Raw genomic sequence first — 22,324 nt, forward strand, 5'->3', positions numbered from 1 at the left:
CACACAAATTCCTCAATAAATGTGATAGCTATAGTTATAAGTACAAGAAAATGTGTCTCCACAACTGTACCCCAAACTCTAACCTGATATGCAAGTGGAAATGGCTGGCTCATGGGGGGGTAAGTCTATGCCTCTAGAGGAACCCCGTCTGTGGCTAGGTATAAGCCCAGACTGATCCATCCTCCACATCCTTGCTGCCCACAGTTCTTGTTCTAGTAGGGCTGTTGTCTTCCTTCGGTGAACTGTCTTAACCAAGGCACACTTGATACATCTACATACATGTAGAAGGACAGAGAAATTGGCTCTAATTTAGAAAGGTCTATTCTACGACATTGTTCAAACTCTGACCTTAAGGGATAAACTATCTTGATTATTGTCATAAATAGCGATCAAGTACCATGATATAATTTAGCATGTTAAAGCTAAAGAATCTGTCTTTCCTAGATTTTTCTTTTTAATTAGCTGAAATTGTGGGGGGGGGGTTGCTGCTGCTGCTGTTGTTTTTCTGTTTGTTTGTTTTTAAAGGAATGGCTTTGCTCAATTCCTTCAGAAGAAGAAAACTAGCTAGCTCTGAGACGTGCTTGAAAAGAAAGTGGGTCTTTATTCTCTACCACGACTATTACAAAAGACCCACAATTTGGGGTTTCTGCTTGTCCACCATGTTGGGAAACAGGGTACCTTTTGAAATATGTTTAACATCTGTGGGTTCATTTCCTTGTTTTAAAATGAGAGGTTAGAAGATAAGAGTTAAGGTTACCTCAGTAAGACATCTTAGAAATTTCAGACTTATCACAAATAAATGGAGATAGAGTGGCACCCCCAAATAGCACGACCTCTCATCCATCTAGCCTATCTGTTAAGGTATCACCATTGTTTAGGGGTAATCATTAAACTCAGTGAGGAAAGCCAGGGTTTTTACATTCGAGTTCCCCTTCCTCTTCATCATAAATAAAGCATGTTTAGAAAATACCATTTTATGACAATGATCCAAAAGTGAGAATGATAGTTGTGTTTGGCACAAATCTTTTAATTAGAAATGGAACTTTCACTTTCCTATAATATATACTTTAATACAGCAACATTGGAATCTTTTCACTGAACAGAATATTGTAAAAACTTTTGTTTTTATTGTAAAACAAGTTTTTATTATAAAAAAAATTGTTTCTATAAAACCTCATTCCTAAAATTATTAGTGTACTTAAAAAAAGATTATTTAGATCAAATGATTAATTTTGATTTTCTGACAACAGTTTCACTCATTAATTAATATCAATAAACGATTAGATGAAGAAAACAAATCAATAATTCCCCAAGAGGATTTTTTTTTTTGGTCTCTTTATCAGGTTTCTGTCAAATATCAATTTTTCTCCAAGTAATTGTTGGCAGTAGGTATGGGATACCAAACTCTACCAGAAAGAGTTTAGAAGGATTTGAGAGTTCTAAATCAGAACGTTCTTCCTCTTTTGAATTTTCTATGGCCAGTACATGATCTAAGGGGAAAGTTTTCTTCTCTGTCTTTGGGCTTCTAGTTGAAAGGTCATGTCAGGAGTAATAACCCCTGTGAATGAGCATGGAAGCCAGCAAGTAAGTAAATAAGTAGGTAAATATGGAAATAAACAAATCTTGATATAGACATATATATGTACATCTATAAATAGATGAATAGATAGTACATAGATAATAGATGATAGATGATAGATAGATACTGGATAGATGTAGTGCTTAAACAGATTTAGTATATATATCAGGGTTTTTTGTTTGTGCATTGGATTTCATTGAACACATATACCCCTGTTTATATACTAGTTTCCATCTTCCAGTTTGAAGCTATAAAAACTAAAACTGCTATGAATATCCTTACACAAATTTTCAGAGGACATAAAACCTGATTTCTTTTCTTTCTTTCTTTTTTTTTTTTTTTCTAGCTACATATCCAGAAGTTGACTTTCAAGGTCACAGGGTGTCCATATCCTTAGCTATAGTGGGTGCTGAAAGATATTTTCCAATTTAACTTCTCGTCAGCAAAGGAACAGATTTCCAAGAGCTCTACCTTCACACCAGTACTTGGTACGGTCAGGGGTGTGTGTGTGTGTGTGCACGCGTGTGTGTGTGTTTAAAGTAAACTCTACCCCAGTGTGGAGCTTGAATTCATGACCCCCAGATCAAGAGTTGTATGCTCTACTGACTGAGCCAGCCAAGTGCCCCTGGTGGGCATTTTAATTTTAGTTATTTTACTTGGTGGATCATGGTATTTAAAAGTGTCTACCTTGAATTTCTCTGAAAACTAATGATGGTGAGCATCTTTGCATTTATTCATTCAACATTTTGATATTCTCCTTATGTAGTGCCGACTCAAGATTTTTAGAGTTTTTCCTCTTCTTTTTTGAGTTTGGTTATCTGTCTTTATAAATTATTTATAGGGGTACTTTCTGGAGTCTACACACATCCTTTTATCACGTATGCAAATATGGAACATGAATTTCTTCTTTCAGTCTGTGGCCTATATTTTTTTTTCCTTTTTTCCTTAGACATATTTTGCTGAACAAAAGTCTTAATTTTAATCCAGGGCAATTTATAATTTAAAAAATTGTTGGTTTTCTTTTGTATCCTCTTCCAAAATTGTCACTTCTCTTAATTTCATGAGAAAATTTTTCTAGGCTTTCTTTTAGAACCTTCGTTGTTTAAGATTGGTGATTCCTCACAAATCAATTATTTTACATGCTGAAAGTTAAGGTTTATGATTTGTTTTTCTTCCATCTGGATATCCAAATGCCCTAGCATCAATTATTAAAGACAGTATCTTTCTCTCTACTGCAATACAGTGAAGTCTTTGTCTTAAAATAAATAACCAAACAAGTATAAGTCCATCTCTGAATTTTTTTATTCCATTTTATGGGCCTCTTTGTCTATTTTTTCATCAACATAATACTTTCATGATTACTTAAGCTTTATAGTAAGTGTTGACATATGGGAGGTCAAGTCTTTTTGATTTGTTCTTCAAAATTGTCCCTCCTACTATAATCATTTTTGTTTTCATATATATTTAAAAATCAGCTTATCAACTTACACACACACACACCCTGCTGGAATTATCTAGGTAGAAATTGCAATAAATCAATAGATCAATTTGAGATGTTGAATGGTAATACTGTGTTTTTATCCTATAAACATAATATATTTCTCTATTTAGGTCTTCTTTAATTTCTTTAGGACATACGTAGTTTTCAGTATAGAGGGATTATAAATTATAAATTAGATTTATCCCCAAGTAGCTGCATTTCTGATATCATTATAAGTGACATTTTAAAATTATATTTATTTTATTTATTATATTTATCATAGGAGTAGAATTTATATTAGTATGTTGACTCTGGATCTAACAAAGTTATAAAATAACGTATTATGGATACTAATTTGTAGTTTTGTACATTATTTGGTAGTTTTCCATATGCACAAACATCATCTGTGAAAAATACCTGCTTTATTTAAACTTCTCCAATTTTGTACCTTGTACCTGCCATATTGAGTTGGGTAGAACATTCCAAACAACAATAAACACAAGCAGGGATAGTGGACATTTTGTTTTTTCCAGGGGGAAAATATTTTCTATTTTGTTATTTGGTAAAAAACTAGCTCCAGAAGATTTTTTTATTCATAGGTTTCACAAAAATCTTCATAGAAAATGGTAAAATTGAAGAAATGGTGTTATATAACAATTTCATAATACTAGAAAAGATTTTGTGATATGGAATCCATAATATCTCTTTACCACACAATGCAAAGACCTGTATTAAAATGATATTATTTATTAAGTATCGCAACTATGAAAACTACCATAAATACGAGGAAATAGATTTCATCAAACTTCATTTTCTTTGAAGTAACATAGTTGTCTTATTCAGAATTGGATTTGGGTTCTTGTAAATGGCTTTTCTTTCACTACACTCGTTCTTTTTCTTTTTTATCATTGAATCATATTTAACACACAGTGCTATATGGGCTTCAAGTAAACAGTAAAATGATTCAACAATTCTATACTTACACAGTGGACATCACAGTAAGTGCACTCTTAGTCCCCTTTGTCTACTTCACCCATCCCCTCACCCATCTCCCCTTTCACAAAAACCAGTTTGTTCTCTGTATTTAAGAGTCTGGATTTGTTTGTTTGTCTGTCTCTTTTGTTTCATTATTTGTTCATTTGTTTTGTTTTGAGTTCCATATATGAATAAATTCATATGGTATTTGCATTTCTCTATCTTATTTTACTTAGCATTGTATTCTCTATCTCCATCCATGCTGCAAATGGTAAGATCTCATTCATTTTTATGGCTGAGTAATATCTCATTGTATATATAAATATACCACACCTTTATCCATTCATCTATCCATGATCATGGTTGCTTCTTTATCTTGACTATTGTAAATAATGGGTGCAATAAACATAGGGGTGCATATATCTTTTCAAATTAGTGGAGTTTTTTGTTTGTTTATTTTGTTTCTTTGGGGTTTTTTGCGTTCACTTGGGAAATACCCAATAGTGGAATTATTGGATCATATGGTAATTCTATTTTTAAATTGTTTTCCACAATACCTGCACCAATTAATTCTCAGCAATGGTGCATAAGGGTTCTTTTTTCTTCACATCTTTGCCAACATTTGTTATTTCTTGTCTTTTTAATTCTAGCCATTCTGACAGGTGTATGATGATATCTCAGTCTGGTTTTGATTTGCATTTCCCTGATGATCAGTGATACTGATCTTTTCATGTGTTTGTTGACTAGCTCTAGAGGATTTTGTGTAAATAGCTTTTATCAGACTTAGGGAATTTTCTTCTGTTCATAGTTTGTTAAGAATTTTTTTAATGCTAATTTTTGAAATTTTATCAAATTTTTTTTTCTATATCTATTGACATGAACATATATTTCTCCCTTGTCTGCTTAAACTGGTGAATCACATTAATTTTTTGGTATGTTATACTAACCTTGCATTCCTGGGGTACATCTTTACATGATAATATTTTACTTTTCACATAGTTTTTGATTCAATAGGCTATCTTTGCAGCCTTTTTTTTTTTTTTTTTTTTGCATCCAAGTTTAAAAGGATCTTGACCTGGAATGTTCCTTTCTTTTGATGTCTTTTTCAGTTTTTAGAATTAATCTGGCATCATTAATGAGTTGGAGAGTAGTTTCTCTTCATTTTTCTTCTCTGGAAGAATTCGTATAAGATTGTTACTGTTTCTTTCTTAAACATTTGGAAGAATTCACCAAAGGAATATTGGGCCTAAGCTTTTCTGATGAGAATGTTTTCCATCACTGATTCATTATCTTTAAGGATGGCTCAGCTTTTAAAATTCATCACATGCCAATTGGGAAGGTTTTGTTTTTCAAAGAATTTGCCAGTTCTATGTAAAATTGGCATAAAATTGTTTATACTGTCATCTTGTTTATTTATAGTGTTTAGTATTTGGAGTGATGCTAATTAGTATTTCATCATTTGCTCAGTTGTTCAGGTCTTCTTAATTTCATTCACTTTGTCAAAGAATCCAACTGTCTTTTTGTTACTTTTCATTACCATGTCTCTTTACTATTTTTTATGTCTCTTTAAAAAGTATCTTGCTGGGGCACCTGGGTGGCTCAGTGGGTTAAAGCCTCTGCCTTCGGCTGGGGTCATGATCCCAGGGTCCTGGGATCGAGCCCCGCATCAGGCTCTCTGCTCAGCAGGGAGCCTGCTTCCTCCTCTCTCTCTGCCTGCCTCTCTGCCTATTTGTGATCTCTCTGTCAAATAAATAAATAAAATCTTAAAAAAAAAATATCTTGCTATTAGGGGCAACTGTTTGGCTCAGTTGGTTAAGTGACCAACTCTTTATCTCAGCTCGGGTCTTGACCTCAAGGTCATGAGTTTAAGCCCACACCAGGCATGGAACTTACTTTAAAAAAAAAAAAAAAAAAAAAATCTTGCTATTTGTTTCTTATTTTTATTTCTTTGCTTCTTTGTTTTTGAAATTTCCATGTTCTTGCCGTTCTTTTATTAGCGCCTTTTAAAAAAATCAATATTAAGATTTTATTTTCATTCGAGTATAGTTAACTTACAGTGTGACATTAATTTCAGGTATAAAATATAATGATTCAACAATTCCATAAAACACCCAGTGCTCATCAGAAATGCCCTCCTTGGAATACCTGGGTGGCTAAGTCAATTAAGCATCCAGCTTAATTTTGTCTCAGGCCATGATCTCACAGTCCTGGAATCAGGGCAAGATGTCAGACTCCACACTCAGCAGGGAGTCGCTTCTCATTCTCCGTCGCTCTCTCTCTGACCCCCCACTCTCTCTCTCTCAAATAAATAAATAAAATCTTTAAAAAATAAAGTTATATTATTTTGTAACACATTTAGAATTGTCATACACATTTATATTTGTCATATGTTTCCAAGCTGATGTTAATCATTATAAAATATTTCTCTTTTATTCCAATTTTTTTCCTTTGGAAGTCTACTTTTGATGGTGTTCATAGTACATTTCCCCCATTCTTTCATTTTCAGCATCTCTAACTCCATATATTTTGAGTGGCATTGGTATAAATGGTGTATTCAAATTTTTAAAATCCAGTATGACAATCTTTGCCTTTGAGTATTAATTTCATTTACATTTAATTCAAATACTAATGTAGTTGTCAGTAAATCTACCATCTCACTTTTTTAACATTGTAATATCATCTCCATCACTCTTATTTACATCATTACTTAAAAGTTTATAAATATTTATTGACATAAAATAAAATACGCATATCTATCAAAATATCTGCTTTTTTAATCTTTCTACAATTTCATAATGGTTCTACATGCAAAAGTAAGAGCTGAAAATATCATTAATTTTTGCTACAACTTTGAAGCATATATACTTCAACTGATTGAAAGCATTGCAACATATAAGATACAAAAAAGCATTTTCACTCCAAGCTCCATCTAGAATGATCTGCTATATTTGACAACAAAAAGTACATTTGGTCTCCATTTCTTCCAAAGAAGGCATTTCATTAGTCCTAGTGGCTTGGCTGGCCTGGAAATACAGTCAGGCCCTTCACTTACTTCTAATCACATTTGGCGGAACACAGAAGGTAGAGACAGGAAGGCTGTGCATATAGAGAGCTTCAAGAACTCTCAGGAACAAGTTAATGGAAAAAATTATGTGCTTGCTTTACAGACTTTTGAACTTTAAGGTATGTGCAAAGGATGAATAGTTCTGAAATGTAACAAGGAACAATGAAATCCCAGACACATCTTTTATGAACTCCTAAAGGCTAACCCAAAAAATGATTTCTGTCCTGGAGGAAAATGCACTACTGGAATTTAAAGTATGGAAATTCAAAGAAGGAACAAAGTTCTATACAAGTACACCTGATCTTTCTAACCAGACAGCAAAATAAATTGACTTTCTAAGGAAGTTTTAATGCTTTTTCTCCCTAATCTTTACAGCTGCTCTTTTCCTTATAGAGCAGTTGTAAAGATTAATTAGAAATAAAATAATTAGAAATAAATAAAATAAATAATTAGAAATAATTCTAAAAATAATTAGAAGTAAAAAGTAAATATTTGGATTTTAAAAGTTTTCTCAAAATTTTCACCATTATTTAAAAAACAATACACAGAGAATGTTGAAATACTCAGATACACGTGGGAAATTAGATATTCAAGTGTCAACGTCAGGAGGTATACACTGTTAAAGCTTGGGTATATTCTTGCTAAACACACACACACACAAAAATAGGTGGGTAGATAAATAGGTAGATGATTAACATTTATTAAGTAATGAATATGCACTAAGAATTGTGCTAAATATTTTATATGACTTACTTCACTTATTCTTCAAATAATCATAGAACAGAAACTATTTTCAATTCTATTTTACCCAAACAGACAAAAAGATTTGAATCATTTCTCCAAGTCATGTGGGAATTAAAGGAAGGACTGGGATTTGAACAAAGCAAGGAACTTCAGATAACAAAGTGCTATTTCTTCCACCAAATGTCTGTCCGTCTGCCTCTTTCTCTCCATAAGCTTAATTTGATCATTCTGTTCACATTTCTTCATCATCATTCCTTGCTTTATCTGGTTAAAACACCTAAGTACCTATGTCTAAAATATGTTGCTCTATGTTTTATTATTCTTTGTACTCGTCAGCTACATCTTCTGTCAATATTTCCATTTTTTTGCCTTACTCTATTGCTTTATTTTCACTCTGTGCATATTCCTGAAGAGGAAATGGTTGCCCTTCTCTTAGATTAATCCACTGATATTTGTTGTCATAAGTAATATGATTTGTATTAGTTCTTTAATCGCCTTTCATTGTTTTTTTTTAATTTCCTCATATTTCCATTTTTATATAGTGCTACAATAGTTGAATTAACAATTATAACAATTATCTTTTTAAAACTTTTAAAAATGGGGTGTCTGGGTGCCTCAGTCATTAAGTGTCTGCCTTCAACTCAGGTCATGATCCCAGGGTCCCGGGATCGAGCCCCACATCAGGTTCCCTGCTCCATGGGAAGCCTGCTTCTCCCTCTCCCTCTCCCCCTGTTTGTGTTCTCTCTCTCGTCGTCTCTCTGTCAAATAAACAAACAGAATCTTAAAAAAAAAAAAAAAAACTTTTAAAAATATAATTGAATAATTTTTTGCCAAGACCTGTATTAAGAATTATTTTTTTTATAATATGTGTGGACTGATATTGTTTTCCATGATGTTGCTTTTGTTATAGATTAACGTTTTCTCTCTTATCTGCCTATAATCTCTCTTTTGATCATCTATCTATTGATGTATCTATCAATCTCTCTGTTGGTTCTCTAGCTAGGACACTCTCTACACAGGCAGCAATTAAGTGTTTTGGGTTGATCTACTAATCTGATTCATTCAACGATTCCCCACTGCTCCATTCAGTTGAAATGCCACAATGTCTAGGTGGGAGAGAAAGTGTGCTCTTTCACAAATCATTTTAATTCATTTATTCTTTCATATTATGAACGTAGACAAAATAAGCTCAACATCATATTAGCTGGAGAATACTCAAAGGAGAAGAATTAAACTGTATCATAGAGGTCATGGTTTAAGCAAAGAAACCGAGAAACCTGTTTCTTAAAACAGTCTGAGAAACAGAATTCTGATGAATCAATGACATTATTTGTCACATGATTTTTAAAGTAGGCGGGGAAAAAGCATTTATAATTATTCAACAAGAAGTATCATGCATTTATTGGGCACAGTGGGACTGCCTAGCGTGTTTTCAGAGGAGGAGAGCTTCCCAGAGGGGCTGGCATTTGCAACAAATTTTGCAAGATGAAACTCTCTCTCCAGGGACTTGGGTCTGACAGTGTAACCATTCTGACGAAGGCCAGGTGCTGTCTTAATTCAGATGCATTTCTAACGAAGCCTAAATCAATTCAGCTATTTATTTAGTTTTCATAAGCACATCATCACATTTTCAAATTAGTTGAGTGAATTGTTGTCCAAATTGGTGCTTAACATTCCAAAATATCAGGTCAGCGCTCCTTGAGTCCGTAAGTCAGGATGCACGACGGTCAGAGAACTTCACACGCGGCATGGCAAGCATCACACCAGGTTGACGGTCCCTCTTTTGCCTTTTACCGGGAAGAGGTTTAAGTTTCTTTAAAAGGTTGTTTGCGTTTTAGGAAACCCTGCCCACCGTGACTTTTCCTCCACTCCCTTACATTTCCCAGGAGGAGCTTCAACCATCTGGTTCTGATAGAAAGTACACTGTGTTACTTTCCTCATAAGTGCTTCTTGCTAATAAACAGTAATCTGTACGACATTTTAAAAGCTTGTATTCAGTACCACAGATAGGCATATAAGTGAATTTCTGTTCTTTACACTAACATTTTTGCAAGTACCTTCCTTGTTGAAACAGGCCATTGGGAAAAACAATGTGTTTTGCTAATGATTTAAGCTCTTTGGAGGGTAACTTCCGTGCTTTATATGCATGGGTTAGCTTATACCTTATCATAAGGGATGCAAACAGAAAATCTGTTCCCGTGTGTTGTCATTAATGCAGTCATAGAAAAACTGACAGCTCACCTATTTTTCTACCAACTTAGCGCAAATTAAGATGGATGCTCTCTTACCTGTTGGTGAATAATATGGTTGAAATTGGAATAAGATTATTTTAAATAAATGCGTTATCTTTTCCTTTGATTTTTTTTTTGTTCCTCCTCTTACTGTGTGATGTAAGTTATGACAGTGTAGCTTTTCTTTCTAATTTCGTAACTTTTTTCTGAATGAAAAGGGTAGAGAACCCCATTTGGAATGGACAACTGATTCTGATTGCCCAGGAAAGGGTGCCGTTAATTGTTTGTCTATGTTGAAAAGCGCCACAGCAAATGTTTTTAAAGAGCACTGCCCATACTCATTACCTGGGAGACTGTCTTGGTTGGTAAAGGAGAAAGTTGTTTTCACTGCATGATTATCTTCATTAACTATATTAATAAAAACAAAAAAATATATATAGAGGTGATCTTGAATGTTTCATTTCTCTTTTATTCCAAAAATTCCAAGGGCAGAATCAAAGCCATGTACCCACAATGAAATGCAGGCTCATAGGTCTTCAGAATGAGGAGGGACGTCAGAGGTGAAACACCTCCCATCTCTAAGTACACAACACCGATGTCGCTGTGTGTCCGGTGAGAACACGGCACAGCATTATGGAGGTTTAGGAGACCTGGTGAACCTCCCAGGTAGGGCGGCCATGTTGTGCTTCCTGTTGATTTCTGTCCCATTTGGTTCTTATAACAATCTGGGGAATTAGGTATTATAATCAATTTCCCTTGCAGATATTGAAACGAAGACCTAGATTAATTGTCGCTACTGTTGTTTCCCCCTTCCGAAGTCATACTGTTAATATGAAGTAAAACACAACGTTGTCTCCTTGCCCAGAGTTCCTTCCTCCTCTCAACCATGATAGCAAGTATAAATGCATGTTCCAGCTACTCGTATGCTGTTACTTATTATACAAAACAGGCTTAAGATAATCATTTTACTTTGTTCATGCTTTTGCCAGTGATGAATTCGAAAAGGGTTCAGCTGGGACGTCCTTGCTGGGGATCTCAGGTCATTTCAGTCCGAGGTAGGCTGGGACCACAATCATCCGAGAGCCCAACTGTCAGCTGGGCGGGACCGTGATGCGCATTTTTCTGGCAGTGAAATGCTGTCCCCTGTCAGCTCAGAGGTCAGCGAGAAGCTGAAGTGCTTGGACGGGCCACTTACAGACGGCACAGCAGTGTCGCAGTTGCTGGGCTTCTTCATGGTAACTGCCTCCTTCCAGAGCAAGCATCCACAGAGATGTAGGAGGAGGATGTATGGGATTTTATGAACTACCTTCCAAAATTATATGCATCATTTCTGTTTGTCTCAACGAATCAGAGGAGTCACAAGTTCATCCAGCGTCAAAGGGCTGAGCTATAAATTCCACATCTTAATGGGAAGAATGTTAAAGCACGTGTACATTGCCACAATGGAGAGGAGTGTGTGTTTAATTCATTACTATCAATACTTTGTCCGGTTGCCAATCATTTACTAAGGGCCTATAACACTCAAAGGAAAGTTGAAACTATATCATTTTTGTCTTAGTTCTCTGGGTTTATATGCAAATTTAGCCTATTCTACAATTCAAAAAGTCAATTAGAGTTAATTATATGTCATATATTATATGTCATATATTACATATATTATGTAATATATATGTCATATATTACATATTATGTATATTATGTATTATATTATTATGTTATTATATGTTATGTTATTATATTATATATGTATTGTTATATTATTATGTAATATTATACATATTGTGTATATTATGTATTAATATATGTGTTATGTATTAAATGTATATTTATATACACATGCATATTAAATGTATACATATTAAACTAATGACAAACCACTCTGGAGCATGCTCCCTTCTCCATTATTGACCATATGCCAAAGGACATGTCACTGGGCACAACAAACAGTAACATGCCATTAACATATGTGGTCTTCACGTGACATTCATATGAACTTTCCTTTACAGTATGCCATACACTATGTCAGCTAACCACAATCATGTCTTTGTGTCTACTTGATTACATGGAAAATCAACACATTTCAAAATCTGCTTTATTTTGATGAACTTTAGCAAGTTTTCATGATTTGACTTTAACTTTCACTAATTGTTTGACCACGATGTGGAAACAATCATTTGGCATATCCAGATATCGGATTGGACAAAATAAGATTGACATACATCCATGATTTAGTCAATCCTATTGTGCTCCCTGTCGGGGGGAAATAAATAATACCATCGGTAAGCTAAAACTAATCGTAAGTTTTACCAGAGACTCAAATTCTTCCTCATTGACTTCCAGGTTCAAAATAAAACTGGGGAGATAAAAAAATTAGTACTTTATTTATAATCAAATTAATATATGCAAGTTTTTTTCCTACCTCAAATACTATGAGCATTATTTGGTCTACCACACCTTTGTTTTTGCTAAAATTTCTCCTTTCTTTTTCTTTCTTTGTTGTTAGAATGACAATAGACTCAAAATGCCCAAATTCTATTGGTCTACTCTATCAAATCCATTTTTCTCTAGAACCATCTTTCCCATGGGTCTCACAGTCTAGTCTAATGATTAGAAATACCCTGCATTTGAGTGAGAAGTATTGCCTCAGAAAGCAGAGATACTAAACTGAGTCAAACTTTGATTCCATTGCATGAGATAATTACAAAAATCTGATCCCAGCTGATGATCCTGTGATTTTAGGAAGAGCTACATACTGAAATATATATCTATAAAAGAAGTAAAGTATTGATTTCTCACCAAACAGTCTGACCTTTAGAGGTGAGAAGTGGGTCATATAATTTGGGGTTGTGGAGATACCAAAATGTGTTCAGGTTGTTTAGTCTTGGAGAGTGATCCTCCTCTAGGGTTGACTTTCCAAGGGATAGACTCATGAGCCTTTAAATAAAGCTGAATGTGGGGGCGCTTGGGTGACTCAGTGGGTTAAAGCCTCTGCCTTCAGCTCAGGTCATGATCCCAGGGTCCTGGGATGGAGCCCCGCATCGGGCTCTCTGCTCAGCTGGGAGCCTGCTTCCCTTCCTCTCTGTCTGCCTGCCTCTCTGCCTATTTGTGATCTCTGTCTGTCAAATAAATAAATAAAAACTTTAAGAAAAAAAAAAAAAAACCTGAATGTGACCTAGTTTATCATAGCTAAGTTGGCAAACTTTTGTAAAAAAAAAAATAAAACAAAACAAACAAACAAACAAAAAACAGGGATGGGGTGTTATTTGACCCTTTGAGCACGGTATGTTCATCAACCCATTAATATATCATCAACTTGCCACCTTTTCAGAGCTGTGAGTCAAGTACACTATGAAATAATTTAAGGTACTTAAACAAATTTAAGAAGTATTTACAAATTTCCTGCTGACATTATTACCATTGCCACAGAGATGGACATTTTAAAGCAAAGTCATAAAGAATAGTGCAATAGGTCAAACCGTCCCTCACTCTCTGAAAGTGGAAAATAAAAGTCCTTCCACAGTCAGGGAGACATCATTCTGCCGCTCATTTAGGTTACTTAAGTCCATCTCCTGCTGGAAAACAACATGCTCGTTCAGTTTAAGAAAACTTTCTGACTGCCGCGCTCCTGGATGGACTAGAACTCCATTGAAATATATGTAAAAATACATCAGAAAAAAATAAAAAGAATTTATAAATGGTGAAAAGGAATATGGGCAGAAGTGAGTGTCGTTGTGTCTGCCTCTACATTCTGCTTCCCACTCCACAGAAGCTGAAGTTAAACTTTTATCTCTTGAGTTTGCTTGAAGCAAGAAGTCCTGTTTTAATCCACTATTCCTAAGTGCCCTCAGGAGATACTGCAGCATACTTTTTTGTGCGTGCGTTCCAAAATGCTGCTACAGAATATTCCTCCAAGGGCAAAGTCACTTTTTTTGCAAAGTGTGCAAAACAATTTCTGCACACATGCAAACACTGTACACACACAGCACAGACCTTTATGAGTGCAGGGAAGACAAAACCGTGATTTGGATTTCACATTTTGTGTTGTCATTCTTTTCCAACTTGGAATTTTCTGGCTTATGCGCTAAACTCATCTTGTATAAATGTATTTTTCTGACCTCACTGTGGGTTCACATTTATTTTCTCCCAGCAGCCTACTGCACAGTCAGCCACAGCAAAGATGGAATTATCTTGTCAAAAATTATAACATTAAATTACTCTAGGGAAGCATGCAGGTGCAAAACATGTTGTTTTTTAATGCAAATTTCGGGATTCTAATCCAAACACAACCTTGTTGCATATCTACCACAGACTAAAAATAAAATGGATGCATTCAAGATTGTATGTGTGTGTGTTTGTGTGTTTAAATTCAACTCAGATAAAAAGCATTCCTTCTAGATAAGAATAGAAATGTCTGTTTGTTTGTTTTCTTTCTAAGTCCTGGATCTTGGTGGTTTATACATTAACCATTCTCAAGAGAATGTTTAGTATCAGCAAAATTATGTTTTCTAAAATTGGGATATGAAATCCAACCAACTTTAACAATAAAAATAATTTCTTCATTTTTTAGCAATAAAAATAATAATAAAAATAATCTGGCAAATGTTGCAATTAAGAAAAAATATTCAAAGGACACTAGGTTATTTTCCTTAAACAGCATTGATTTCTTTTATAGAGTTTTTTTGGTCTTGTTTTGGTTTTGTTTTATTTTGCTTTTGCAAAAGTGACAAAGTTTCTTAGTGCTTGTGAAATCATTAAAAAAAAAAACTTGTGTAATTCACTGTCATGTTATAGATCTCATTTTATAAAAACTGTTAAGACAGACATCTAAGTGAGGACATCTTATACTTTTTCTTTCTCTATAAGAATATTTAATATTAATTTTATGAAGCTGGGATTTAGAAACTTAAGATGTAGAAAAAAATTCTAATACATGTCTATCTAGGAATCAATCCACATTGTAAAACTATATAGAGCTTGATGAAGTCAGCAAGATATTTAATTCCAGTGCCAGCTACAAAGTCACCTAGTATGGGCAGATTTAACTTAAATTTAAAGGAAGAAATATGGGTTTTTTCCACCTTAAAGGATATCTTCATCTTCTTTCCCAAGGCATCTGAAGGTAGAGTGAGAGAGAAAGGTTGTTGAGCCTTTGCAACTCAAAATGGTGATTGGCAGCAAGAAATTATTTAGAAAAATGGTTGTCATAAAAGTGAATGTTCGGGGTGCCTGGGTGGCTCAGTGGGTTAAAGCCTCTGCTTTCAGCTCAGGTCATGATCCCAGGGTCCTGGGATCAAGCCCCGCAGCGGGGTCTCTGCTCTGCAGGGAGCCTGCTTCCTCCTCTCTCTGCCTGCCTCTCTGCCTACTTGTGACCTTTGTCTGTCGAATAAATAAATAAAATCTTAAAAAAAAAAAAAAGTGAATGTTCAAGTGAGGTATACACACACCTGTGTATGTCTATCTGATTTTTGCAATAAAAGATAAAGTCCTGGTGGTGGATATTATAGAGGGCATGCATTGCATGGAGCACTGGGTGGGTGTGTGCATAAACAATGAATTCTGGAACCCTGAAGAGAAATTAAAAAATAAATAAAAAATTTTTAAAAAAGATAAAGTACTTGACTATAAAAGAGAGAGAAATAAATATGATATCAGAACATCTCAGACCACCTGGGTGGCTCAGTTGGTTAAGTGTCTGATTCAGCTCAGGTCATGATTCCAGAGCCTTGGGGAATGAGTCCCTCATCAGGCTCCCGGCCCAGCTGGGAGTCTGCTTCTCCCTCTGCCCCTCAACCTGCTTTCGCTCGCGTGCTCTCTCTCTCTTTCTCTCTCTCTCTCCCTCAAATAAATAAATAAAAAGTTAAACATCTCCTAAACTCCCGTGTCATGGAGGTTTTTGATCACAAAAAACTAAAAGCAATTCATCAACATGATACAAGTCATGAGCAACAAAAATAGAGACTGGTACATATTACCATATCGAAAATAAAGAAGTAACTTTTGCTCATTGAAAGAACCTTAAAGAAGGTGAGAACAAAGAAATTCATAAGAATAAGGACAAGAGGATGCCGGGAAGGATGACTTTGGAGGACGGGAGAGAAGGGCATTATGTTGTTGCTTTGCATGATACAATTAGGAGAATGTCTTCATGGGTGTATCTTTTTTTTTTTTTAAAGATTTATTTATATATCTGAGAGAGAGAGAGCGTGCTTAAGTGGGGGGAGGGATGAAGACAAGGGAAAGACTCCTCAAGCAGACGCCCTGCTGAGTGCAGAGCCCTACAGCAGGCTCAATCCTCCTACCCTGAGATCATGACCTGAACCAAAATAAAGAGTGAGATCCTTAACCCACTGAGCCACACAGGCGCCCAACAGGTGCAACTTTTATCTGGACTTTTGGTTACTACATTTAACAAAAAGGAAACAAAATAAGTAGGAGTAAACTCTACATATTTTAGTAAGAGTGTGGGATAGACAGAGAATTATGTTTATTCCCATGTTCTACCCCTGAGGGTAGAAAGGAAAGACAGAAATAAAAAATAAGGAAATACATTGAATCAATAGGATGAAATCATGATTGTGTCAGTGCTTCCAAGACAATCAGTAAACTGAACAATAAATATTAGAAAATTACTCAAAATACAGCACGAAGAGATAAAGATATATAAAGTATGAAAGAAGTTCAGAGAAATAGGGTTGATAAGGTGGAGTTCCCACCTGTCTTCAATACGAGGTCCATGAACGGGATGGAGATAAAATGGGGAGGACTGGAATGCCTGGGTGGCTCAGTGGGTTAAGCCTCTGCCTTCAGCTCAGGTCATGATCTCAGGGTCCTGGGATCGAGCCCCACATCGGGCTCTCTGCTCAGCGGGGAGCCTGCTTCCCCCCCCACCCCCGCCTGCCTCTCTGCCTATTTGTGATCTCTCTGTCAAATAAATAAATAAAATATTAAAAAAAAATAAATGGGGAGGACATGGGGAGGGCAATAGTCAGCAGGATAAAAACAGTACATTTTTCCAAACTTGATAAAATGCATGATTTTTAGGCTGAAGAAATATACTAAAACCCAAAAACCCAAGGAAGGATAACTAAAATGTATCCTCAGAAAGAACATCAAAAAACAAAGACAAAAAATCTTTCAAGAGAACGGAAAGAAGAAATGACTCTTGAAAGTCTTAAAAAAAAAAAAAAATTAAGCAGACTTCAGAAGAGCAAGCAGCCACAAAGACGTCAAAGAGATACCACCAAGCATGGAGGAAAAAACTAATGACTGAAGATTCTCTAGTCTCTGCTCATTAATTTCTCTTTCATGTGCTCAGTTAAATTAAAGGTAATTTTCAGCCAAATAACTACTCAGAGATCTTTTCCTCCAATAGACACTTGCTGAAAGAACTATGAAATATGTACTTCAATAGAAGGGAATTTGATCAAAGGTGGAAACAGGAGGCTCTAAGAAGCCACGGTAAGCAAATAAATTAGAGCATTTACAAAATTTGCCATATCCTAATACAAAGGAAGCCTTAAAAAAGCACAAAGCATGGATAACATGGATATTTCCTGCACACAATTCAATAGTGTTAGAAAAAGCAAAAAATTAACTATGGTCATGTAATGCATTTAAAAACTAAAAAATACGAAATGAAAGAAACCTTCCATATTACTGACTAAAGAAGAAATTTTTATAAAGATTTATTTGTTTATTTTAGAGAGCAGAGAGGGGCAGAGAAAGAGGGAACAAGAGAACCTTCAAGAAGATTCCCCACTGAGCACAGAGCCAGTCCTGCACGACTCCATCCCAGGACCCCGAGATCTGAGCTGGACCCAAAAGTCGGATGCTTTACTGACGGAAACATCCAGGCACCCTTAAAAAAGAAATTACACTAGGATGAGTGCTGTGAAATGTGTAAACCTGACGATTCACAGACCTGTACCCCTGGGGATAAAAATACATTATATGTTTATTAAAATAAAAAAATTAAAAAAAAATAAAGAAATTACAATTTACTGTTCAGACTAATAGCATTGCATACAAAGCATTTAAAAATCCAGAGAAAGGGATGCCTGGGTGGCTCAGTCATTGAGCGTCTGCCTTCCGCTCAGGTCATGGTCCGAGGGTCCTGGAATGCAGTCCTACATCGGCATCCCTGACCAGCAGGAAGCCTGCTTCTCCCTCTACCACTCTCTCTGCTTGTGCTCTCTCTCTCTCTCTCTGTCAAATAAATAAATATTTTTTTTTAAATCCAGAGAAAAATAGGTAAATCATTACTAAGAAGGAATTTTAGTCTAACACATATACCATAGAACAAGAAAGACTGAAAATTTAAACACTGTTTTTCGGTATACCAATGACAAAACCAAGGAAATGGGAATCTGGAAAAAAAAAAAAAAAGGATATGAAACAGGGAAACATCAGAGTAGAATATATGGTAATAGAAAAACATGAGAAAAATTGATTGCATAAACAAAATCAACAGCTGGTTTGGGAAAGATTAATGGAGTAGGTAATATTCTAACTGTAGCTGATCAAGGAAAAGCAGAGAAAATATAAGAATAAATGAGGAAACATAAACACAAATCAGCAGATTTATTTTCATTTTGAAAATTAAATATAAAACAAAAAACAAATGAAGGAAAAACTTTCTAAATACATACATTTCCAAAATTGACGCAAAGATAATGTGAAAAAGAAAATAGGCCTAAAACTCGTTCATTATCCACTCACAAGTCAGAAAACCATAACAGCAAGAACACCAGGTGCAAATACTTCAAGTGGGCTTCTTTCTTACACTTTCAAGTAGTAGAGACTCACTTTTATGCAGGAGAGAGAAATCTTCCAGGAGAGAGAAATATGCATAAGGAATCTTATGAGGCTGTTATGAAACTACCATGAAACCAAAACAGGTTTTTAGTATGTGACCCTAGAAAGGAAGAAACAACTTGTCATTATTTGTAGGTTTTAAGACCATTCCTTCAGAAAGATGCAAAAAGATCTACAAGTAACAATTTCAAATAATAAAAGAGTTGCTAACTATTCCATAAAATAATTATTGAGTCTGGTCATTAGTAATGACTGAACTATTTTTTAATTCCATTAATGTAACAATAAAGTCTGCATAGTACCCAGGAAGAAATTTTACAAAATAAGTTATTAACCTCAGAAAATACATAATGAAAGTTTTAAAATACATGAAATAAAATAACTTCGTTATACATGGGAACAATAAACATGATGAAAATGATGATTCCTTCAAATAAAATATAAATTCAAAAAATGACAGCAAAAACTTTAAAAATGCTTCTGTGAAACTTGACTAGCTCATTTTAAAATTAATATTGAACTTTGGGGGGTAACTTTTAAATGTAATTTTTAAAAATTATAAGAATTTAGGGGCTCCTGAGTGGACCAGTCAGTTAAGAATTTGCCTTCAGCTCATGATCCCAGGGTCTGGGGATTGAGCCCAGCATTGGATTCCCAGCTCAGCTAGGAGCCTCCTTCTCCGTCTCTGCCCAACCAATACTCACTCATGCTCTCTGTTACTATCTTTGTCTCTCTCTGTCTCTCAAATAAATTTTAAAAAATCTTAAAAAAAATAGGAATTATAAATTTTTCCAGTATCAAATTTTATTATAATGTTATAATTAATATAGGCAGTTGTCATTAGAAAATTATAGAAAAATATATTATTAGAACAATGAACAGAATAGAAACTAATTAATAAATGATAAGAGGTTAATGGGATTAAGCTTATGTAAAAAAAAAGATACAATATAGATACAATATACAACCCTGTATACATTTTTGTATAGACAAAAATAATTCACAGATTAATTAAACTCTAAGAAAAACTGAAAACTTTTAGATTCAATATGTGATATGTGATGAGATGACAATAGTTTTGTAAAGATATAAAAAATTAAAAATCATAAACACATGTATTTGAATATAATTAATATTAAATTTTGCTCAGTTCATTAATGACCATAAGCATAGTATATGAAATAAAATAAGTCTAAGGCATTTGAAAATAATTAATTTCCTAACAACAGATGAGAACTAAGAACATACACATATATAATATGCTATGTATATCATATACTGTTATTTTCAAGCATCTGTGCCTTGTTTTTGTATATACACATACACAAACATTTCCTACGAAACAATGGGGAAGAAAAGTGGGTGGTAAATATGAACAAACATTCCAGAGATCATAAAATCATATTTCCAGTAAATATAAGGGAAAGCAATTAATGAGTATAAATTAAAGCGAAAACTATCACTTCAAAAATTCCATGTAAAGGGCGCCTGGGTGGCTCAGTGGGTTGGGGCCTCTGCCTTCAGCTCAGGTCATGATCCCAGGGTCCTGGGATCAAGCCCCACATCGGGCTCTCCGCTCAGCGGGGAGCCTGCTTCTTCCTCTCTCTCTCTCTCTGCCTGCCTCTCTGCCTACTTGTCTGTCAAATAAATAAATAGAATCTTTAAAAAAAAATTCCATGTAAAAAAATAACAAAGTCTGACATTAATAAATGTTCATGGAGATAATAGTGAATGAGAAATCTCATGCATTATATTTGGGAATGTAAGTTGACATATTCACTTTGGAGAAAACTTAGCATTACTGAGCAGGTTGAAAAATGCACTTAGTCTAAAATCCAGGTGATTTCCCCTCTAAATGCCCACTGTATGGAAATATTCGTACTTGTTACAAGGACACGTACATAAGACCTTCATTGCAGCATAAACACATAGACTCTAAATTACCCAAATATCAATTAAAGTGGGGATAAATGTGAATATTGTCAAAAGATATAAAATGCAAAACCATACAGAAAACTAAATATACAAACTATATTTTCATGTATCAACAATGATAAATCTGAAGAACACAATAGATTGAGTAAAAATTTTTTCAAGAGATTATGTACAATACTATCACATTTATGTGAAGATTTCCCCCCAGTTCTATTGAGATATAATAGGCACATTACTGTATAAGTTTAAGGAGTACAATATAATGGTTTAACTTAAAAATATTGTGACATGATTACTGCAATAAGTTCACGTAACATCCATCACCTTGACACGATTTGTACCATTCAAAACATCATGAATAGCGTGTGTGTGTGTGTGTGTGTGATGAAAGGGAAGGATTTTTGTCCAAATTCAGTAAAATGATTACAAATATCATGAAAAGTAGTGGGGGGAATAAGCTTGATGAGGGTACAAAGGAGACTATAACAATGCTTTGTAACAATGAAATACATGTCGAAGGAAGTTAACATTTGCTAAATATATTCTCTATGTTTGAGATATGTAATGGAAGACATTTTATATACTGTTACTTTTTATAAATTAAACTATTTTAATATTATATATTATATTTACAGGCCCTTTAAAACATTTATTGTGATTTTCCAATTTTCTTAATATTTTTTCTATTCTGAGATTATGCTCTTTCTAAATACCAGTAATATACTCCGTCCTCTTTTGAAATTTTGCTGATAATGTTTTATTTCCATACTATTATTTGACACAAGAAGAAATGGTCAACCCTCTCTTGTCATCAACCCTCCTCTTCATAAATATACTGATCTATGTAGTTACAATGCTTGAGAACTGTTAGGGTAAAGCATGTTAATAAGAACCACAAGGAAGCCTCGTAATTGGCGGTGGTTATATATAATGGGGTAGATCTCTGGAAAATCTGCAACGGAAAATCACTTGTGTGTGAAAGAGGAACAGTGACCATTGGCCACAGAAATAAAAATAAGAATGTGTTCCGTTGTGAATTTTAAGTATTGAGTGTATCTTGTCAGCTCCATACTTCACACTTGCAATATTTAACAACTGAACATATTGTATATGCGAAGTATAAAAAAAACCTCCTTGCTAAAATCTAGTTCTTTCTTTCTTTTCTTTCTTTTTTTTTTTTAACTGCTTCATCTAACCCAAAATATAACTGTTTTGTGCCCTGGTGTTTCTACAATGTTAAGAATATAAAAATAACAAGAGAAAATTGTATTTTTGATACTTAAGCTTTCAATACTTCATAAATATTGAGGATTCTATCTCTATTTGCTTGCTTAAAATTTACTCTTCCTCTTTCTTCTCTCTTTCCCTTTTGTGTCTGTAAAGGGAATCACTTCTTTGAATACATGACCTTTCTTTCCAAAACCGTGTACATTTTTATCAACTTTCTTCATGTTACATGAGTTGTGGGCCCGGATACAGACTACAGCTGCCAGTTGTTTCAA

This window comes from Martes martes (genome assembly GCF_963455335.1).
Source record: "Martes martes genome assembly, chromosome: 11".
Taxonomy (NCBI): Eukaryota; Metazoa; Chordata; class Mammalia; order Carnivora; family Mustelidae; genus Martes; species Martes martes.